Here is a 7626-nt window from a genome sequence, read left to right as displayed (position 1 = left end):
ATTTTAAAGAAACAGATTTAGCTTTTGCACTTCACTCTGATCACCTGATGAGTCATGGCACATTGAGAAAGGAAAGATGTCAAGAATGTTTAATCAGTGGTGATTTAAACAAGGGACATATTTAAGGGAATTAACAACATCAGCATGCTCATTGCTCAAGGGTGATTTTCCTTGCTGGTAGGACTAAATGAAAATCAGAACCCAAAGCAGTAGAAGTCTTTCAGGTCCAATTCATGCTGCCAAAGTGAAAAGGCTGCCAGGATGCAAGGCTGAGTCACTCCCTACACCAGTTACAGCTGTGTTTTTCATATTTATGATGAATTTCTTGATTCCAATGTTAAAGAAAAAAAAACCACTCATCTTCTGAGCGTTATTCTTATCTCCTACCCTCCACCCCTACCCTTTCTCTCATCCCCTCTTCATTCTTAGGAACTGATTGCCAAGCAGTTAAAGCATTTGGTGTCACATCAATTTGGCCTGTCCTAATTTAGCCTGATGTAAACGTCCTGAGGTAAAATATTCTGAAGGAGGACTGAATCAATGACTGGTGATTCTTCTTAGGGAAGTCATCAAAGACAAGTGGGCCAGAAAAAGTGCTTAAAACTATTAAGACAAAATGCATTTGGGAACAACTATAAAGTTAAAGTGTAGGTTTTAAAAAAATCAATGGTGAAAGCACAGGTTGTGCAAGAACTGATTTAACTACCCTTCATGGAAGAAAAGCTGTGGGATTTTATTGACTAAATGTTTGGTACAAGCCACAGGGATAGTGTTGCAAACTTAGGCTGCATTATTAGAAGCATAAAGTCCATGACTAGGATGCTAAAGATTTAATTCTTCTTTGTGGTAATCATATGATATCTGGATCACTGTATTTAATTCTGAGAGCCACATTTTTGGGTAATTAATATTTTCCTGCTGGTGTTCTTGGTTATTTCTATTCACATTTAATTATAATATGCACCTATATTTCAACACATCTACCAAGAACTAGTAGTACTAAATATGCATGATGTGGGGCTGGCACTGTGGCGTAGCAGATAAAGCCTCTTCCTGCAGTGCCAGCATCCTATATGGACGCCAGTTCTAGTCCCAGCTGCTCCACTTCCGATCCAGCTCTCTGCTATGGCCTGGGAAAGCAGTAGAAGATGGCCCAAGTCCTTGGGCCCCTGCACCTACATGGCAGCCCAGAAGAAGCTCCTAGCTCCTGGCTTCAGATCTGTGCAGCTCCAGCCACTGTGGCCAATTGGAGAGTGAACCAGTGGATGGAAGACCTCTCTTTCTCTCTCTCTCTCTATCTCTCTCTCTCTCCTCTCTCTCTCCCTGTCTCTTTGCGTCTCCTTTTCTCTCTGTGTAACTCTGACTTTCAAATAAATAAATAAATCTTAGAAAATAAATAAATAAATATGCATGAGGAAAATGTCAAACAGAATGTGAAGAGGAATGTAATGATAGAAAAGTGGGCCTATGAAAATCCAATTGCAAATCATAGATGGACCGTTTCTTCAAAAGTAAATGTCTCTTTCAAGAATATTAAGAAAAATTACAATGGAAATGAAGTTCATCTTTCATGTTTTGAGTAGTCCTTCAGATATGCCTTCAAATGTCATGGATGCAAAATAAACAATACTCATTCATCTGTTAGGATGGAAACCAATGGGATGATCAAAGGGATATATCATAGGTAAAGCTCTCTTTCAGTATGTGTAGGGAAATCTGTATGTGTGTGTCAATTTTTTGAAGTAACTTGTTATGTTCTAATATTTGTCAAAGCCATTACACTTGTTCTATAAATAGACACTGAACTTGGGGCAGGAATTTGGCCTTGCAGTTAAGATATTGGTTAAGATGACTTGCATTCCATACTATAGTACCTAAGTTTGCTTCCCAACTCTGGCTCCCAATTCCAGTTTCCTGCCATTTCAGACCCTGGGAGACAGCACTGAGGGTTCAAGTAGCTGGGTCCCTGGAGTCATACAGGATACTTGCATTGAGATCCTAGCTCCTGGCTTTAGGCTGTCCAGCCCCAGCTATTGTGGGCACTTGGGGGAGTGAGCCAGTTAATGGGAGTTCTTCTCTCTCTGTCTCTTTCTCTCTCCTCTTTTTCTCTCTCTGTCTCTTAAATTATTATTTTTAAAGATTTATTTTATTTATTTGAAAGATAGAGTTACAGAGAGAGGTAGAGACAGAGAGAGAAGTCTTCCATCTGCTGGTTGACTCCCCAAATGGCTATAATGGCCAGAGCTGCGCCAATCCAAAGCCAGGATCCAGGATCTTCTTCTGGGTCTCCCACCTGGGTGTAGAGGCCCAAGGACTTGGGCCATCTTCTACTGCTTTCCCAGGCCATAGGATTGGAAATGGAGCAGCCAGGACTAGAACCAGAACCCATAGGGGATGCTGGAGCTTCAGGCCAGGGCTTTAACCCACTGTGCCACAGCACCGGCCCCTCTTAAATTATTTTTTAAAAAGATACTTGATGCCTTATCTCTAGACCTAAATGGTTTGGCTTGCAGGGGTTAAACCACCATCTTTTAAGCAGAATTAGGAAGACAAAGAAGCTTGTTCCCCAATCCTTTAGTTCAACATATTGAAGATTTCCTTCCTAAAGCTAAGGTAGTGTGGGAGCCTGCACTATAACATAGTGGATTGGCTGGGCTACTGTCTGCCACATTGACATCTCATATGGGCCCCAGTTAGAGTCCTGGCTGCTCTACTTCCAATCCAGCTCTTTGCTAATGTGCCCAGGAAAATACTTAAAGTACTTCAGCCTGACCCAGCCTAGCTGTTGCGGGCATCTAGGGGAGTGAACTAGTGGATGGAAGATATTTCTCTCTGTGTCTCTCTCCCTAATTCTACTTTTAAAACAAATTAATAAATCTTTTAAAAGTAATAATTAAATGAGTTAATGTGTGTTAGTTGCCCAATCCATGGTACACACTCATAAATGTTTGCCAAATAAAAATAGAGAGTATCTATTTCTAGAAACAATGGTCTAAATATACACAGTTTATATCTTTCTATAGTTACAATAGAGCAGAGTTAACATGGCTAGGTCACAATTAAATTTAATTTATCGTGCCATTTCCATTAAAATTGAACTTAGAAAAGGAGAGATTGTTGCTCCCCGTCTTTGCGGAGGAACGACACAGGACCCTGCGTTGTTCTTTTGTCTGCTCGGCCCTCCCCGGGTTTGCTGCTGGTTCTTCCCGGGTTGGCTACCGTCCCTTCCACCTCCGTGGAAGGGCGGTTCCCCCTGCCACTTTCCCCACTTCCGCGGGGGAGCGGCACACCGCCGGCCGGCTCTCTCGGGGGCTGCACAGGTGTTCCTTCAGATAGATGTTCCTGGTGCATGGTGTCTCTCTCCTCCTTTATAGTCCTCTTCCACCAATCCCAACTCTGCTACCCACACGCCGAGTACGCTGCTCTCCTCCAATCAGGAGCAGGTCCTACAGTTTATTGGTTGAACTGGAGGCAGCTGTGCAGAAGCTGTTTCCTCCTCTCCCAGCGCCATATTGTGGGAGAGCAGATGCATAGAATAAGTCTTAATTCCAGTAACTTAGTCTAGTCCGAGTTGCTCCCCACAGAGATGATGTAGCTCATACCATGTTAATATTGAATGATACTCTGTGTAACTTAATTCAGGGTGGGGAAGTAAAATTTCTTTAAGCAGAAGAATGGGGTGGGGGATTCACTGAGATCAAAGAGGCAGAAGAGAATGTGACATATGGAGAATTTCTAATTGTGCAGAATGGGGGTGATGCAAAGGTAAGTGCCAAGCAAGGAGGCTGGACAGGAAGTGGGACAGACATCAAGTTTAATGGCCTTGCTGAGGAAAATGGTCTTCTATATTGAGGGTTATGAAGGCAATGCATGTGTAAAGCAGGTGAGTTATATAATTCAGAGTTTCAATTTAGGAACACCATGTTCACTTGAACATCATAGGAAGAAAATAAGAATAGAAACCCTTCCTGTAAATGTGGCAGAAGTTGACTGAGTTAGTAACAATAGTGACATATAGCAATGGGGAGAAGCAAGACAGAGAATTTGGTGGGACAGCCCATAGAAGTGGGAGACTAATCTGATTTTTGGACGAGGAGGAGACAGTGTTAAGGATAAAATCCCAGCATCTGTCTTGGACAGTGAGAGAGATGAAGTTGGCTCCAAGGAGTGGAGAATGAAGAGAAGGAGGGCGAATTTGGGATGGGGAGACAAAGATGATTTGTTTTGTTTTGGATGTGCTATATTTGAGGTGCTCCTGGGCTTTGTACATGGAGCTGTCTTGTAGACATTTGAAAATATGGACCTGGGGGCCAGCGTGCCCCAGCAGATTAAGCTGCTGCCTGTAGTTCCAGCATCCCATATGATTACCAGTTTGAATCCCACCTATTCCACTTTCAGTCCAGCTCCCTGGTAATGCACCTGGGAAAGCAGCAGAAGATAGCCCAAATGCTCGGGCCCCTGCATCCCAAGTGGAAGAGCTGGATAAGGCTCTTGGCTCCTGGCTTTGGCCTGACCCCAGCCCCTGCCATTGGGACCACTTTGGGGAATGAACCAGCAATTGGAAGATGTCTTTCTCTCTCTGTATCTCCCTCTCTATGTGATTCTGTATTTCAAATAAATAATAAACCTATTTTTTAAAAAAATAAAATATGCACGCTGAGATCAGAAAAGAGAATGGGCATATGGCAGTTCTCAATATACCTAGGTGTCAGTGAACAGAAAATGAACAGAATGAACAGAAAAGAAGGAAGGGGCACATCCCTAGGGAGCATCAATTCCTAAGGAGTTGTCAGAAAAGGAGCCCATGAAGGAATCTGAGCAGGGGCAGCTAGAGACAGAATTACAGAAACTGAGGACAACGTCCCAAGAAGAAGAACATGGGGAGCAAACACAGACACGTCTGAGAGAACAAAATAAGTGCTAAGAGGGAGAGACGGGGAAGGAGGGAGAGAGAGAGAGGAAGAGAGGGAATATCATTATGTTCTTAGAATAGCATCTACGAACTATATTGAACCTGTTAAAGACTAACTAAATAAGTAAATAAAAATAAAAACATAAGACCTAAAAGAGGTACATTGTATTTAGAGACAACTACAGTACAGCATTGGCCTAACCCTTGGGTTTCCTACTATTTATATGAGATTGTCAGAGAACTGAGTATAACAAATACATGGGAAGACTTAATAGTAGCACACAAATATGGAAATTATGCTGTAAACACATATACACTTAAGAATTACAGTGGTCTCAGTATAATTACAGAGAGACTTAAAAATACAATTTAAACAAGGTTTTATAAGAGGGGAGCAATGTGGCTTAGTAGAAACTCTTATGGGAGAAATGGAAAATCAAGTATGTTTTTATAAAGTTTTGTGGAATTGTTCTGAATTTGCTTCTCATATTTCATGTATTTGAGGTAAATTTTAAAACTGTGGCTATTTTATAGTAACAATGTGTCATATTTGTGACAATTTGAAATCATTGACATATATATGCAGAAGTTTTCTCTCTCTGGTTTCTGTCAATTTCATTTGTATCTTCTTTTCAGGCTTAAGGTCTTTATTATTTTTCATAGGAAGGTACTAAATTGAGGGTCTTAGTCCCACTACACCCTTCTGGGGGGTAAACTTTGTTATTGTCATTTTATGAGTGAAGAAGTTGAAGCTTAACAAGGCTAAGTAACTTTCCTAAGGTCATAATAAAGCTTAACTGTTTCTAACAGAGGTTACTGTGCTGCCTGATCCCTTTATCATTCTTTATATTTTGAAAAATTGTCACTAAAAATGAAGTTATGATTTCCACTCTTTCTTCCTAAAAGTTTGCTGATATTATTTCTTTATTCAAATATTGCCCTATATGTCTGTGTTGAAAATATTGCATGTAATATATCTCTGGAAAAAAATAATTCCCGAGTTCTTTGTTTGATGACATTGTAAGTAATTAGGATAATTATTATTGTTACCAGCACTATCATCATTGATACTATCACCCTAGAAAATTTACTCATGCACAAAGAAAACATAAAATAAAAAAGGATGACTTCACAAGGAAAAGTAGGGGCAGTCATTCAGTCTAACAGAAGAGATGCCTACATCCTATTTCAGAGCACCTGGGTTGAACTCCAAGCTCCACCTCTGGACTCCAGCTTCCTTCTAATGCAGAACCTGGGAGGAAGTATTGATGACTCAAGTAATTGGGTTTCTTATACTCATTTGGGAGATCTGAATTGAGTTCCTGGCGCCTGACTTCAAACCCCAGTCAGGGACCATTGTGGGCATTTGGAACCAAGAGAAGTGAGTTCTCTATCTTTGCCTATCTGTCTCTGTTTCTTTGTTTCTCCACTTCTCACATTAATAAAATAGAAAATGTACAGTCTACGTGCTGTAATATGTGTGCTTCATGAATGCATGCTTAGTCCTCAAATATCACTCCTACCCTCAGGTTTATTTACTGATGTTAAAAGTTCTATTAGCAGGAAGTGTAGGCTTTAATTTTGCAGGGGGTAAGACTTAAAAAGAACATATACATTTTAAAATGTGGGAGCTTTATGAGTAAAATTTAGAAACAAACCCCGAGGCATAAGGTACTGTTCTGGTTAGATCTGGATGAAAGAGAATAGAGACAAGAAGTCACTTCATGAATGAAGTGTTGGTAGTTACAGGATGCTACAAAAGAGAGTTGGGAATGAGACTGAGGTGACCACAATTTTAACTAAACACTTTTGCTTAAAGGCCTTCCTTAGAAGGGTTAATATGTCTATAATCTCTTCACCAAAACTGTCTAAATGGTGGAGATAGCGTTTCTCTTTAATTCTGAATTAATAGGTAACTGCTTTCTTTAGCAGCTTCTCTGTGGCATGTGCCTCTAGATTTGCAGTTCCTTGCTGGTTGACATGTGCTTCAGCATGTTTATCTTCATTTATAGTTTTAAATTATAAATGCTTGAAGCCAGGATCTAACTACCTTGCTTACCATAGCAGAAAATGACTGGTACATGTCTGCTAAGCAAATAACAAATATCTCCTGATGCAATGTAAAAACTGGAAGCATTTGTCTCTTGACTACCTCTCAAAGAGGTTTCAAAGGTTGGGAATGCAATGCACCATTTTAAGCTCTCTCAAATAAGGGTACTGTTTAAATAAACCCAAAGAGCAAAGAAACAAGCCTAAGAGCAAATAGGCTGTGGATGAGCTCAGATGATTGAGACAATTGGTCTGGGGATCTAAATTCCTTCTAAGTGGGAGATATTTTGTGGTTGTTGTTTTAATTTCTACAACTGACAACTTATGGATTTTGCTTATTTAGATTTTTTTCTATTGATAGAATATTTGATGCCCACACTTTGTATATTCCCTCATGAATAATGAAGGTTTTTATTTATCATTTGGCAATTCTTTTTTCTACTTATTACTTAAAAAATTTCATTTGAAATGTCCCTGAATGAAAATCACATGCATATTGTGAGAGGATTTTTAATTATCAATATCAAAACAGTGTTCTTATATTTTCAAAGTCTAAAGACACCTTGATAGAAAATTTATGGATTTGTGATAAAGTACTGGAGCTATATCCGTTTGTTTTGGTCAAATAAACTCAGTCACTGGGTTCATCAGCCATTAAGAAGGAA

This window comes from Oryctolagus cuniculus, chromosome 11 (genome assembly GCF_051225735.1).
Source record: "Oryctolagus cuniculus isolate XC-2025 breed Fujian yellow rabbit chromosome 11, ASM5122573v1, whole genome shotgun sequence".
Taxonomy (NCBI): Eukaryota; Metazoa; Chordata; class Mammalia; order Lagomorpha; family Leporidae; genus Oryctolagus; species Oryctolagus cuniculus.
This window is presented reverse-complemented; position numbering follows the sequence as displayed.